At 47.9% G+C, this 13,625-nt stretch overlaps 16 non-coding genes across 16 annotated transcripts; all 16 read left to right on the top strand.

Moving 5' to 3' along the window:
* Positions 1-962: 962 nt before the first annotated feature.
* Positions 963-1,053, top strand: MIR8908B-1 (microRNA mir-8908b-1). Its single transcript, NR_128179.1, has one exon. It is a non-coding gene; the product is annotated as a microRNA mir-8908b-1 (primary transcript).
* Positions 1,054-1,945: 892 nt separating this feature from the next.
* On the top strand, positions 1,946-2,090 carry MIR8908I (microRNA mir-8908i). Its single transcript, NR_128215.1, has one exon. It is a non-coding gene; the product is annotated as a microRNA mir-8908i (primary transcript).
* A 731-nt stretch (positions 2,091-2,821) lies between these two features.
* Positions 2,822-2,913, top strand: MIR8908B-2 (microRNA mir-8908b-2). Its single transcript, NR_128185.2, has one exon. It is a non-coding gene; the product is annotated as a microRNA mir-8908b-2 (primary transcript).
* A 915-nt stretch (positions 2,914-3,828) lies between these two features.
* MIR8908E (microRNA mir-8908e) lies at positions 3,829-3,973 on the top strand. The gene has a single exon (NR_128186.1). It is a non-coding gene; the product is annotated as a microRNA mir-8908e (primary transcript).
* A 1,205-nt stretch (positions 3,974-5,178) lies between these two features.
* Positions 5,179-5,323, top strand: MIR8908C-3 (microRNA mir-8908c-3). The gene has a single exon (NR_128210.1). It is a non-coding gene; the product is annotated as a microRNA mir-8908c-3 (primary transcript).
* Positions 5,324-7,159: 1,836 nt separating this feature from the next.
* MIR8908L-1 (microRNA mir-8908l-1) lies at positions 7,160-7,304 on the top strand. The gene has a single exon (NR_128201.2). It is a non-coding gene; the product is annotated as a microRNA mir-8908l-1 (primary transcript).
* MIR8908L-2 (microRNA mir-8908l-2) lies at positions 7,160-7,304 on the top strand. Its single transcript, NR_128205.3, has one exon. It is a non-coding gene; the product is annotated as a microRNA mir-8908l-2 (primary transcript).
* Positions 7,305-7,672: 368 nt separating this feature from the next.
* On the top strand, positions 7,673-7,813 carry MIR8908B-4 (microRNA mir-8908b-4). The gene has a single exon (NR_128199.1). It is a non-coding gene; the product is annotated as a microRNA mir-8908b-4 (primary transcript).
* An 885-nt stretch (positions 7,814-8,698) lies between these two features.
* Positions 8,699-8,841, top strand: MIR8908G-2 (microRNA mir-8908g-2). Its single transcript, NR_128196.1, is given in 1 exon segment — positions 8,699-8,841. It is a non-coding gene; the product is annotated as a microRNA mir-8908g-2 (primary transcript).
* MIR8908G-1 (microRNA mir-8908g-1) lies at positions 8,729-8,810 on the top strand. Its single transcript, NR_128203.2, has one exon. It is a non-coding gene; the product is annotated as a microRNA mir-8908g-1 (primary transcript).
* Positions 8,842-10,093: 1,252 nt separating the features above from the next.
* MIR8908F-4 (microRNA mir-8908f-4) lies at positions 10,094-10,192 on the top strand. The gene is given in 1 exon segment (NR_128212.1): positions 10,094-10,192. It is a non-coding gene; the product is annotated as a microRNA mir-8908f-4 (primary transcript).
* A 406-nt stretch (positions 10,193-10,598) lies between these two features.
* On the top strand, positions 10,599-10,717 carry MIR8908D-1 (microRNA mir-8908d-1). The gene is given in 1 exon segment (NR_128180.2): positions 10,599-10,717. It is a non-coding gene; the product is annotated as a microRNA mir-8908d-1 (primary transcript).
* Positions 10,718-11,470: 753 nt separating this feature from the next.
* On the top strand, positions 11,471-11,565 carry MIR8908J (microRNA mir-8908j). Its single transcript, NR_128200.1, is given in 1 exon segment — positions 11,471-11,565. It is a non-coding gene; the product is annotated as a microRNA mir-8908j (primary transcript).
* A 392-nt stretch (positions 11,566-11,957) lies between these two features.
* MIR8908F-2 (microRNA mir-8908f-2) lies at positions 11,958-12,098 on the top strand. Its single transcript, NR_128184.3, is given in 1 exon segment — positions 11,958-12,098. It is a non-coding gene; the product is annotated as a microRNA mir-8908f-2 (primary transcript).
* A 376-nt stretch (positions 12,099-12,474) lies between these two features.
* Positions 12,475-12,611, top strand: MIR8908A-2 (microRNA mir-8908a-2). Its single transcript, NR_128211.1, has one exon. It is a non-coding gene; the product is annotated as a microRNA mir-8908a-2 (primary transcript).
* A 707-nt stretch (positions 12,612-13,318) lies between these two features.
* Positions 13,319-13,453, top strand: MIR8908K-1 (microRNA mir-8908k-1). The gene has a single exon (NR_128176.2). It is a non-coding gene; the product is annotated as a microRNA mir-8908k-1 (primary transcript).
* The last annotated feature ends 172 nt before the right edge of the window (positions 13,454-13,625 follow it).

The following is a 13,625-nucleotide window of genomic DNA, read 5'->3' as shown; positions in this document are numbered from 1 at the left end:
GTACCTTTCCGGCAACTGTAATGCTCCACCAGAATATGTGTGGAAGCCTTCAGACCAGTGCTGGGGATGGAGATGCATGTGTACTTGAGTTGTGGACTTTGCCCTCAGGAGGGCCCTGACAGCCACCTGTGCTTGATCTCAGGCATCCTACAGAGGATTCCTGTTGTCCATTCCTAACTATGTGAACACCTGGAGGTTAAGGAAGACAAAGATTGTTCCTAATAAGAAAGAGGAGCAAGCCTTTTCTCTCTGGGTCCTTGTAATTATCTAGGTAACCGTAGAACAGGAGAGGTGATCCCAAGTGTGAGACGGTTGCAAGTTGGATGGCAATGGGTCAGAATTGTCTAAAGTTATGGAAAAATCTTGGGGAAAGTCATCATAATGTGGTGGAGAGTCATGATACCTACATTTGAGAGTGCGAAGGAGTCTGGACAGGTCATCCACCTTGAGCCATATGGCGTGCAGTGACCTGCCCAGGATGTTGCTGTTTACTTAGACTACGTGCATTCAGTGCCTTGTGGGAAGAGTGATGTTCAACAAGAAGAATGTTTTGGTGGACTTAGGAGGAATGATGGGAATGGAGCCTCAGCTGTTCTTGAACATCCTGCCTTGCCCTCAGAGGGGTCTGGCAACAGCCTGGAACTCAGGCATCCTCAAGGATGTTGCTGTGGTCCATTCTTAGATTGTGAAGAGCTAAAGGTTAGAGAAGATTAAGATTATTCCTAATAGCAGAATAGAAACCTGAAGGAAGATTGTGGTCTCTGGAGCAACATCATCATCCAGGTGAAAAGAGAGTAGGTGGCCGATCCCCACTAAGTAAGAGAATCAAGTTGAATGGCATTGAGTATGTATTTTATAGGGTAATGGGAAAATCTTGTGTACAGTCATCAAGACATGATGGGGAGAGAACAAAAGCTTCATCTGAGAGTGCAAGGATAATTAACTAGTTCCTTCAACTTGAGCCATGCTGTGTGCAGTGCCCTACCCGGTAGGTACTGATCACTTAGCCTACGTGTAATTAGTACCTGTCTGGGTAGAGTAAGGCCAACAAGAACAACATTTGAGGAGGCATTCAGACCAGTGAATAAGATGGAGATGCATTGGGCCTTGAGTTGTGTGCTTTGCACTCAGGAGGGTCCTGACAGCCACGTTGGTTTGATCTCAGGCATCCTAGAGAGGATTGCTGTCACTGGGTCCTAAGTATGTGAACACCTGCAGGTTATAGAAGAAGATTCTTCCAAAAAGGAAAGAGGAGCAAGCTTGTTCTCTCTCTAGGTCCTCATAATTACCCAAGTAAGCATAGAAGAGGAGAGGTGATCCCCAGTGAGAGAGGAGTGCAAGTTAGAGGCAGTGAATGGGCACTGTCCAAGGTTATTGAAACATCTTGTATACAGTCATCTTGATGTGGGGAGAGAGATGAGGGCTCCATTGGAGAGGGCGAGTGGATTGGGCAGGTTCTCTCAATTTAGCCATGCTGTGTGCAGTGTCCTACTCAGAAAGCTGGTGATCGCTTAGACTACGTGTAGTTGCTACCTTCCTGGGTGGAGTGATGCTTGACAGGAACAAGCTGGGTGGTGGCTAGTAGCAGTGATGGAAGTGGAGCTGCAGGTATCCTTGAGCTGGTCTGCCTTGCACTCAGGAGGGCCCTGACAACAACCTGGATCTCAGGCATCCTCAAGATGATTTCAGTGGGCCATTCCTACCAGCGTGATCTCTTCCAGGTTAGAGAAGATGAAAAGAGTTCCTAATAGAAGATGGGAAAATAGGGGCAAGCTTGTTCTCTGTGGATCCTCAGGATCATCTGGTAGAGATAGAACAGGTGAGGGGATTCTCACTGAGAGAGGGTTGCGTTTGGAGGGCACCGGGTCTCTCTTGTCTAGGGTTGTAGAAAAACTTGGGTACAGTCCTTGTGACACTCTTGGGACAGAGATGAAAGGTACTTTTGGGCAGATCCTCCACTTTGAGCCATTCTGTGTGCAGTGCCCTACCCGGTAAGGTAGTGATCACTTAGATGAGGTGTGATCACTGCCTGTCTGGGTGGAGTAACGCACAACAGGAACAATGTTTGGGAGGGTCTTCAGACTGGTGCTTGGGATGGAGATGGATGTGTCCGCGAGGTGATGCCTCCAACTCTGGGGGGCTGTGCAGTCATCATGGTTGAATCTCAGGTATTCACATGATGATTTCCATTTTCCGTTCCTAACAAAATCCACTCCTGTATCATTGAGAGGATGAAGGCACCAGCTTAGAGAAATGTAAATTTCGTATGACTGTGCAAGGGTCATTGCGAGGGTCATCCACCTTGAAGCCATGCTTCAGGAACTGTCCAGACAAGAATGGTGCTCGTCATTAAGACTACATGTAATTAGTGCATGTCTGGGATGGGTGATGCTCAACACCACAATGTTTGTGGTGGCCTTTGTATGAGTGATGGGGGTGGAGATGGGTCCTTGAGCTGCCTAATTTGAACTCACTAGGGACATGGCTGCCAACTGAATGCCATGTATGCATCATATGGTTTGATTGGTCCATTCGTAATAATGATAATGTTTAGGGGTTAGATTAGATAAAGATATTTCCTATGAGAGGAAGAGAGAATTAGGAGCCAGCTTGTTCTCTCTGAAACCTCTTACTCATCCAAGTAAACACAGAGGAGGGGAGGTGATCCCAACATCGGGAGCATTGGAAGTTGGAGTGCAGTGGGCCAGCATTGTTTGAGATTATGGAAAAATCTTGGGTACAGTCATCATGACATGGTGGGGAGACAACAAATGCTTCCACTGAGAGTGTGAGGAAGACTGGGCAGATGCACCACCTTGAGCCATGCTGTGTGCGGTGCAGTATCCAGAAGGTACTGATCACTCAGCCTGCGTGTAATTAGTACCTGTCTGGGTAGAGTAACGCTCAACAAGAACAACATTTGTGGAGGCCTTCATACTGGTGAATAGGATAGAGATGTATTTCTTCTTCAGGTGTGTGCTTTGCCATCAGGTGGGCCCTGACAGCTACATGGGTTCGATCTCAGGCATCCTACAAAGAATGGCTATTATCCTTTCCTAAATATGTGAACACTGATAGGTTAGAGAAGACTAAGATTATTTCTGATAAGAAAGATGAGCAAGCCTGTAGTGTCTGGGTCCTTGTAATTGTCCTGGTAAACGTAGAAGAGGTGAGGTGATCCCCAGTGAGAGAGGAGTGCAGTTTGGAGGGCAGTGGGTGGGCAGTGTCCAGGGTTATGGAAACGTCTCATGTACGGTCATCATGATGTGGGGAGAGAGATGAGGGCTACATTGGAGAGGGTAAGTGGGATGGGGCAGGATCTCCCACTTCAGCCATGTTGTGTGCAGTGTCCTACTCGGAAAACTACTGATCACTTAGAGGACATGTAGCAACAGCCTTTCTGGGTAGAATGATGTTCAACAAGAACAACATTGCTGGTGGCCGGTAGCAGTGACAGGAGTGGAGCTTCAGGTATCCTTGAGCTGGCCTGCCTTGTTATCAGGGGATTCCTGATAGCCACCTGGATCTCAGGCATCCTCAAGATGATTTCAGTGGGCCATTCCTACCAGCGTGCTCTCGTACAGGTTAGAGAAGATGAAAAGACTTCTTAATAGAAGAAGAGAAAATAGGAACAAGCTTGCTCTGTGTGGCTCCTCTTAGTCATCCGCTAAACATAGAGCAGGTGAGGGGATTCTCACTGTGGAAAGGTTGCTGTTGGAGGGCACTGGGTCTTCATTGTCTAGGGTTATAGAAAACCTTGGCTGCAGTCACTGTGACATGCTTGGGACACAGAAGTGAAAGGTACTTTTGAGGATGTGAGGAGAACTGGGCAGATTCTCCACTTTGATCCGTTCTGTGTGCAGTGCCCTACCCAGCAAGGTACTGATCGCTTAGACGAGGTATGATCAGTGCCTGTCTGGGTGGAGTAATGCTCAACAAGAACAACATTTGGGAGGTTAGTCAGACTGGTGCTGGGGATGGAAATGGATGTGTCCGTAAGGTGCCTGCCTCCAACTCTGGGGGGTCGTGCAGCCTCCCTGGTTGGATCTCAGGTATCCACATGATGATTTCTGCCTTCGTTTGCTAACAATATGAACCCCTGTGAATGTTTGAGAGAATGAAGATATTGGCTTATAGAAATGTAAATTTCGTATGACAGTGCGAGTGGCATTGTGTCGATCCTCCAGCTTGAAGCCATATTTCAGGCTCTGTGCAGCTCAGAGTGACACTCATCATTTCGACTACATGAAATTGGTACCAGTCTGAGAAGAGTGATGCTCAGCCAAATGACATTTGTGGCGGCCTTTGCATGAGTGCTAGGGTTGGAGGTGGGTCCTTGAGCTGCCTAACTTGAACTCACTAGGGCCATGGCTGCCAACTGAATCCCCTGCATCCACCATATGATTTCATTGCTCCATTCGTAATAATGTGAATGTTTAGAGGTCAGAGTAGATGAAGTTATTTCCTAGGAGAAGAAGAGAAAATAGGAGCAAGCTTGTTCTCTCTGGGATCTCACAGTCGTCAAAGTACAGGCAGAGGTGACGTGATCCCCATGTCAGAAGCGTTGGAAGTTGCAGGGCTGTGGGTCAGCATTGTCTAAGGTTATGGAATAATCTTAGCTACAGTCATCATGATGTGGTGGGGAGAGTCACAAAACCCACACCGGACAGCATGAAGGGGACTGGGCTGTTCCTCCACCTTGAGCCATGCGGTGTGCAGTGCCCTGGCCAGAATGGTGTCGAATGCTCAGCCTACATGTATTCGGTGCCTTCTGGGTAGCATAGTGCTCAACATGACCGACGTTCTTGATAGCCTTATGACCAGTGTTTAGAGTGGAGCTTCAGGTGTTGTTGAGCTTTCTGCCTTGACCTTAGAAGGCCGTGCATCCACCTGCATCACAGCCTTCCTCATGATGATGTAGTCTGTTCCTAACGTGGTGAAACCTACAGGTTAGAAAAAGTGAAGATTATTCCACATACAAGGATAGAAAAGCGGATGAAGCTTGTCCTCTCTCGATCCACATCTTCCATATAAATATTAGCAGGTGAGCTGATCCCCACGGAGGAAGATAGTTCAGTTAGATGGCAGTGAATATTTGCTAGGGTTCTGGAAATACTTTATGTACAGTCAACATGTTATGCTGGGAGAGTATGAAAGCTTCATCTGAGAGTGCAAGAAGGACTGGGCAGATCCTCCACCCTGAGCCATGTCATGTGCAGTGCCCTGCCGGGAAGGTACTGATCACTTAGCATATGTGTAATTAGTACCTGTCCGGGTAGAGTAATGCTCAAGAAGACCATCATTTTTGGAGACCTTCTGCCTGGTATTGGAGATGGAGATGCATGTGTGCTTGAGTCATTGCCTTGAACTCAGGAGGGCCCTGCCTGACAGGCACGTGGGTTTGATCTCAGGTGTCCTGAAAATGATTGGTTTCATTCGTTCCTATGTTAACTCCTAAACATTGCAGAAAATTAAGATTTTTCCCAATAGAAAATAGGCATATGCTTGTTCTCTCTGTGTCCTCATTATTATTCAGGGAGACCTAAAGCGGGTGTGGTGACGCCCACTCAGAAGGGGAAGTATGTTGGAGGGCATTGGGTCAACGTTTTCTAGGCTTATGGTGAATTCTTGGGAACAGTCATGATGTGGTGGGGATGAAGAGGAAATGAACCTTTGAGAGTGCGAGGGGCATTGGGTTTGACCTGCACCTTGAGCTATGCTGTATTCAATGCATTGCCCAGAATGGTGCCGACTATTTTGAATACGTGTAGTCAGTGCCTTCTAGGTAGGGTGATGCTTGTCCAAACAATGTTTTGCTGACATCCATGTGGATCTAAGGCATCCTCAAGATGATTGCTGTGGTCAGTTCCTAACAACGTGTACTCCCACAAGTTAGAGAAGATGAAGATGATTTCTAATGGAAGAATAGAGAACTGGAGGAAGGTTTTTCTCTCTGCGTCCTCATAGTCATGCGGGTAAATAGAGAGCATTGAGCCTACCCCAAGGAGGAAAAGAATCAAATTGGATGGCAATGTGTCAGTGTTTTCCAGGATTATGAAAAATCTTGTGTATGGTCAACATGTTGTGAGGAGAGAGATCAAAGCACCATTTGAGAGTATGAGGTGGAATGTTCAGGTTCTATGTATTTAGCCGTGATGTGTGCAGTGTCCTACCCAGAAATGTACTGATCACTTAGACTACATGTATTTGGTGCCTTTCTGGGTAGAGTGATGCTCAACAGGAACAACATTGGTGGCAGCCAGTAACAGTGATAGGAGTGGAGCTGTGGGTATCCTTGAGGTGGCCTGCCTTGCACTCAGGAGTGCCCTGACAGCCACTTAGATTTCAGGCATCCTCATGATGATTTCAGTGGACGATTCATACCAACGTGATCTCGTGCAGGTTAGAGAAGATGAAAAGACATCCTAAGAGAAGAAGAGAAAATAGGGACAAGCTTGTTCATTGTGGATCCTCATAATTGTCTTGTACACATAGAACAGGCAAGGAGATTCTCAGTGTGGGAGGGTTGCAGTTGGAGGGCAGTGGGTTGTCACTGTCTAGGGTTAGAGAACCACATGAACATAGTCATCGTGACCTGGTGGGGACAGCAGTGAGAGCGGTGAGAGAATCTGTGGGGAATGGGTCAGGTCTTCCACTGGAGCCATTCTTTGTGTAGTGCCCTACCCATAAAGGTACGGATCACTGAGGCTATTTGTAAACGTGCCTGTCTGGGTAGATTAAGACTCAACAGGAAAAAGGTCTGAGATTGCCTTCAGTCTGGTGATAGGGATGAAATGTATGTTTCTTTGAGCTGCTGATCCAGAGTACAAGAGGTCCCTTTCAGCTAACTGGGTCTGAACTCAGTCATCTTGTATATGATGTCAGAGCTCCGTTCATAACAATGCACACACTAATGAGTTAGAGTAGAAGAAGATACCTTCTAACAGAAAGAGACAAAACATGAGCAAGCTTGTTCTCCCTGGGAATTCATAATTGTCCATGTAAACAGGGAGGAGGTGAGGTGATTCCCACTAGGGAGGTTTGCAAGGTGGAGGGCAGTGGGTTAGTATTATCTAGGGTCATGGAAGAATCTAGACTACAATCATAAGGATTTGATGGGGAGAGTTATGAAATATACATTTGCGAGTGCAAGGCGGACTGTGCCCGTCCTCCACCTTGAGCCATTTTGTGTGCAGCGCCCTGCCCAGAATGGTTCCGATTACGTAGATTAAGTGTAGTCGGTGCCATCTGGGTAGAGCGATGCTCAACATGAACAACGTTTGGGGTGTCTTTCAGAGCAGGTGTGGGAGTGGAGATTGAGGTGTTGTGGAGCTTCCTGCCTTGACCTCAGGAGGGCCCTGGCATCCACCTAGGACTCAGGCATCCTCAAGATGATTGCTGTGGTCTCTTCCTTATCCTGTGAACACCTACAGGTTAGAGAAGATGAAGATTATTCCTAATAGCATCATAGGAAACTAGAGGAAACGAGTCCTCTCTGCATCCATATGTTCATCCAGGTAAGCATAGAGCAGGTGAGCAGATCCCCACTAAGGAAGAGAATCAAATTGGATGGCAGTCAATCAGTACTTTCTAGGGTTATGGAAAAATCTTGTGTACAGTCGTCATGACATGGTGGGGAGACAACGAATGCTTCATCTGAGAGTGTGTGGAGGACTGGGCAGATCCTCCACCTTGAGCCATGCTGTGTGCAGTGCCCTACCCGGAAGGTACTGATCACTTAGCCTACATGTAATTAGTACCTGTCTGGGTAGAGTAATGCTCAACAAGAACAACATTTGTGGAGGCCTTCAGACTGGTGAATGGAGGGAGATGCATTTGTCCTTGAGTTTGTGCCTTGAACTCAGCAGGGCCCAGACAGCCACCTGGGTTGATCTCAGGCATGCTAGAGAGGATTGTTGTTGTCCTTTCTTAACTCTGTGAACACCTACAGGTTAGAGAGAGGAAGATTCTTCCTAATAGGAAAGAGGAGCAAGCTTGTTCTCTCCGTGTGTCCTCATAATTACCCAAGTACACGTAGAAGAGGTGAGGGGATCCCCAGTGAGAGAGGAGTGCAACTTGGAGGCAGTGGATGGGCACTATCCAGGGCTATTGAAACGTCTTGTGTAAAGTCATCTTGATGTGGGGAGAGAGATGGAGCTCCATTGGAGAGGGCGAGTGGATTGGGCAGGTTCTCTCAATTTAGCCATGCTGTGTGCAGTGTCCTACTCAGAAAGGTGGTGATCGCTTAGACTGCATGTAGTTGGTACCTTCCTGGGTGGACTGATGCTCAACAGGAAGAACCTGGGTGGTGGCTAGTAGCAGTGATGGAAGTAGAGCTGCAGGTATCCTTGAGCTGGCCTGTCTTGCAGTCAGCACGGCCCTGGGAAGCCACCTGGATCTCAGGCATCCTCAAGGTGATTTCAGTGGGTCATTCCTACCATCATGATCTCGTCCAGGTTAGAGAAGATGAAAAGAGTTCCTAATAGAAGATGAGAAAATAAGGGCAAGCTTCTTCTCTGTGGCTCCTCATGATTGTCTGGTAGATATAGAGCAGGTGAGGGGATTCTCACTGAGGGAGGGTTGCATTTGGAGGGCACTGGGTCTTTCTTGTATAGGGTTGTAGAGAAACTTGGGTACAGTCCTTGTGACAGTCTTGGGACAGAGATGAAAGGTACTTTTGACAATGTGAGGAGAACTGGGCAGATTCTCTACTTTGAGCCATTCTGTGTGCAGTGCCCTACCCAGTAAGGTACTGATCACTTACTTAGACTACATGTGATCAGTGCCTGTCTGGGTGGAGTAATGCTCTAAAAGAGCAACGTTTGGGAGGGTCTTCAGACTCCTCCTGGGAATGGAGATGGATGGGTCTGTAAGGTGCCTGCCTCCAACTCTCGGGGGCCGTGCAGCCACCATGGTTGGATCTCAGGTATCCACAAGAGGATTTCCGTTTTCCATTCCCAGCAATGCAACGCCTGTGTGCTTGAGAGGATGAAGATGTCGGCTTAGATAAATGTAAATTTCGTATGTCTGTGCAAGGGTCATTGTGAGGGTCCTCCAGCTTGAAGCCATGCTTCAAGCGCTGTCTGGCACAGCATGGTGCTCGTCATTCAGACTACATTTCATTAGTACCTGTCTGGGACGAGTGATGCTCAACCACACAGTGTTGCTGGTGGCCTTTGTATGAGTGACGGTGGTGCAGGTGGGTCCTTGAGCTGCCTAACTTGAACTCACTAGGGCAGTGGCTGCCAAATCAATCCCCTGAATCCAGGTTATGACTTCATTGGTCCTTTCATAATAATGGGAATGTTTAGGGCTTATGGTGGATAAAGGTATTTCCTACGAGAAGAAGAGAGAATTAGTAGCAAGCTTGTTCCATCTGGGACCTGGTAATCATCCAAGTAAACACAGAGGAGGGGAGGTGATCCCCACATCAGGAGCATAGGAAGTTGGACGGCAGTGGGTCATCATTGTTTGAGGTTATGGAAAAATGTTGGGTACAGTCATCATGACATGGTGGGGAGACCACAAAAGCTTCATCTGAGAGTGTGAAGAAGAGACTGGGCAGATCCTCCACCTTGAGCCATGCTGTGTGTGGTGCCCTACCTGGAAGGTACTGATCACTTAGCCTATGTGTCATTAGTACCTGTCTGGGTAGAGTAACTCTCAACAAGAACAACATTTGTGGAGGCCTTCAGACTGCTGAATGGGATAGTGATGCATTTGTCCTTGAGTTGTGTGCTTTGCCCTCAGGAAGGACCTGACAGCCACCTGGGTTTGATCTCAGGCATCCTACAGAGGATGGCTGTCGTCATTTCCTAAATATGTGAACACTTTCAGGTTAGAGAAGACTAAGATTCTTTCTGATAGGAAAGAGGAGCAAGCCTGTTGTCTCTGGGTCCTTGTAATTGTCCCGGTAAATGTGGAGGAGGTGAGGTGATCCCCAGTGAGAGAGGAGTGCAGTTTGGAGGGCAGTGGGTGGGCACTGTCCCGGGTTATGGAAATATCTTGTGTGCAGTCATCATGATGTGAGGAGAGCATTGCGGGCTACATTGGAGAGGGTAAGTGGGATGGGGCAGGATCTACCACTTTAGCCGTGCTGTGTGCAGTGTCCTACTCAGAAAGGTACTGATCACTTAGAGGACAAGTAGTCACTGCCTTTCTGGGTGGACTGATGCTCAACAGGAAGAACCTGGGTGGTGGCTAGTAGCAGTGATGGAAGTGGAGCTGCAGGTATCCTTGAGCTGGCCTGTCTTGCAGTCAGCAGGGCCCTGGGAAGCCACCTGGATCTCAGGCATCCTCAAGATGATTTCAGTGGGTCATTCCTACCATCATGATCTCGTCCAGTTTAGAGAAGATGAAAAGAGTTCCTAATAGAAGATGAGAAAATAAGGGCAAGCTTGTTCTCTGTGGCTCCTCATGATTGTCTGGTAGATATAGAGCAGGTGAGGGGATTCTCACTGAGGAAGGGTTGCATTTGGAGGGCACTGGGTCTTTCTTGTATAGGGTTGTAGAGAAACTTGGGTACAGTCCTTGTGACAGTCTTGGGACAGGGATGAAAGGTACTTTTGAAAATGTGAGGAGAACTGGGCAGATTCTCTACTTTGAGCCATTCTGTGTGCAGTGCCCTACCCGGTAAGGTACTGATCACTTACTTAGACTACATGTGATCAGTGCCTGTCTGGGTGGAGTAATGCTCTACAAGAGCAACGTTTGGGAGGGTCTTCAGACTCCTCCTGGGAATGGAGATGGATGTGTCTGTAAGGTGCCTGCCTCCAACTCTCGGGGGCCGTGCAGCCACCATGGTTGGATCTCAGGTATCCACAAGAGGATTTCCGTTTTCCATTCCCAGCAATGCAACGCCTGTGTGCTTGAGAGGATGAAGATGTCGGCTTAGATAAATGTAAATTTCGTATGTCTGTGCTAGGGTCATTGTGAGGGTCCTCCAGCTTGAAGCCATACTTCAAGCGCTGTCTGGCACAGCATGGTGCTCGTCATTCAGACTACATTTCGTTAGTACCTGTCTGGGACGAGTGATGCTCAACCACACAGTGTTGCTGGTGGCCTTTGTATGAGTGACGGTGGTAGAGATGGGTCCTTGAGCTGCCTAACTTGAACTCACTAGGGCAGTGGCTGCCAAATCAATCCCCTGAATCCAGGTTATGACTTCATTGGTCCTTTCATAATAATGGGAATGTTTAGGGCTTATGGTGGATAAAGGTATTTCCTACGAGAAGAAGAGAAAATTAGTAGCAAGCTTGTTCCATCTGGGACCAGGTAATCATCCAAGTAAACACAGAGGAGGGGAGGTGATCCCCACATCAGGAGCATAGGAAGTTGGACGGCAGTGGGTCATCATTGTTTGAGGTTATGGAAAAATGTTGGGTACAGTCATCATGACATGGTGGGGAGGCAACGAAAGCTTCATCTGAGAGTGCGAAGAGGACTGGGCAGATCCTCCACCTTGAGCCATGCTGTGTGTGGTGCCCTACCCGGAAGGTACTGATCACCTATCCTATGTGTCATTAGTACCTGTCTGGGTAGAGTAACTCTCAACAAGAACAACATTTGTGGAGGCCTTCAGACTGCTGAATGGGATAGAGATGCATTTGTCCTTGAGTTGTGTGCTTTGCCCTCAGGAAGGACCTGACAGCCACCTGGGTTTGATCTCAGGCATCCTACAGAGGATGGCTGTCGTCATTTCCTAAATATGTGAACACTTTCAGGTTAGAGAAGACTAAGATTCTTTCTGATAGGAAAGAGGAGCAAGCCTGTTGTCTCTGGGTCCTTGTAATTGTCCCGGTAAATGTGGAGGAGGTGAGGTGATCCCCAGTGAGAGAGGAGTGCAGCTTGGAGGGCAGTGGGTGGGCACTGTCCCGGGTTATGGAAATATCTTGTGTGCAGTCATCATGATGTGAGGAGAGCATTGCGGGCTACATTGGAGAGGGTAAGTGGGATGGGGCAGGATCTACCACTTTAGCCGTGCTGTGTGCAGTGTCCTACTCGGAAAGGTACTGATCACTTAGAGGACAAGTAGTCACTGCCTTTCTGGGTAGAATGATGCTCAACAAGAACAACATTGATGGTGGCCTGTAGCAGTGACAGCAGTGGAGCTTCAGGTGTCCTTCAGCTAGCCTGCCTTGTAATCAGGGGAGTCCTGACAGCCACCTGGATCTCAGGCATCCTCAAGATGATTTCAGTGGGCCATTCCTACTAGTGTGCTCTCATAGAGGTTAGAGAAGATGGAAAAACCTTCCTAATGCAAGATGAGGAAGTAGGGACAAGCTTGCTCTGTTTGGATCCTCTTAGTCATCCGCTAAACATAGAGCAGGTGAGGGCATTCTCACTGTGGGAAGGTTGCTGTTGGAGGGCACTGGCTCTTCATTGTCTAGGGTTATAGAAAACCTTGGCTGCAGCTGCTGTGACATGCTTGGGACAGAGAGATGATAGGTACTTTTGAGGATGTGAGGAGAACTGGGCAGATACTCCACTTTGATCCATTCTGTGTGCAGTGCCCTACCCAGCAAGGTACTGATCGCTTAGACGAGGTATGATCAGTGCCTGTCTAGGTGGAGTAATGCTCAACAAGAACAACGTTTGGAAGCGTCATCAGAGTGGTGCTGGGGATGGAGATGAATTTGTCCATAAGATGCCTGCCTCCAACTACGGGGAGCCGTGCAGCCACGATGGAGCTCAGCTCTCCACGTGATGATTTCTGCGTTCCAGTGCTTACAATATCAACCCCTGTGTATGTTCAAGAGAATGAAGATATTGGCTTATAGAAATGTAAATTTCATATGACAGTGCGAGGGGCATTGTTTCAATCCTCCAGCTTGAATGCACGCTTCAGGCTCTGTCCAGCTCAGAGTGGCGCTCATCATTTTGACTATATGTAAGTGGTACCAGTCTGAGACGAGTGATACTCAGCCAAATGACCTTTGTGGTGGCCTTTGTATGAGTGCTGGGTGAGCTGCCTAACTTGAACTCCCTAGGGCCATGGCTGCCAACTGAATCCCCTGCATCCACCATATGATTTCATTGCTCCATTTGTAATAATGTGAATGTTTAGACGTCAGAGTAGATGAAGATATTTCCTAGGAGAAGAAGAGAAAATAGGAGCAAGCTTGTTCTCTCTTGGATCTCTTAATCATCCAAGTAGACTCAGAAAAGATAGGGTGATCCCCACGGAAGAAGCGTTGGAAGTTGCAGGGCTGTGGGTCAGCATTGTCTAAGGTTATGGAATAATCTTGGCCACAGTCACCATGATGTGGTTGGGAGAGGCACGAAACCTACATCGGACAGTGTGAAGGGGACTGGGCTGTTCCTCCACCTTGAGCCATGCAGTGTGCAGTGCCCTGCCCAGAATGGTGCCGAATACTTAGTCTACATGTATTCGGCACCTTCTGGGTAGCGTAATGCTCAACACGAACGCTGTTCTTGTTGGCCTTATGACCGGTGTTTAGAGTGGAGCTTCAGGTGTTGTTGAGCTTCCTGCCTTGACCTCAGAAGGGCCTTGCATCCACCTGCATCACAGCCTTCCTCAGGATGATTGCTGTTTTCCGTTCCTAACGTTTTGAACACCTACAGGTTAGAAAAGATGAAGATTATTCCTCATAGCAGAATAGAAA

This window comes from Equus caballus, chromosome X (genome assembly GCF_041296265.1).
Source record: "Equus caballus isolate H_3958 breed thoroughbred chromosome X, TB-T2T, whole genome shotgun sequence".
NCBI classification, from domain to species: Eukaryota; Metazoa; Chordata; class Mammalia; order Perissodactyla; family Equidae; genus Equus; species Equus caballus.
The sequence above is the reverse complement of the archived record's forward strand: the minus strand, read 5'-3'. Positions and strand labels throughout refer to the sequence as shown.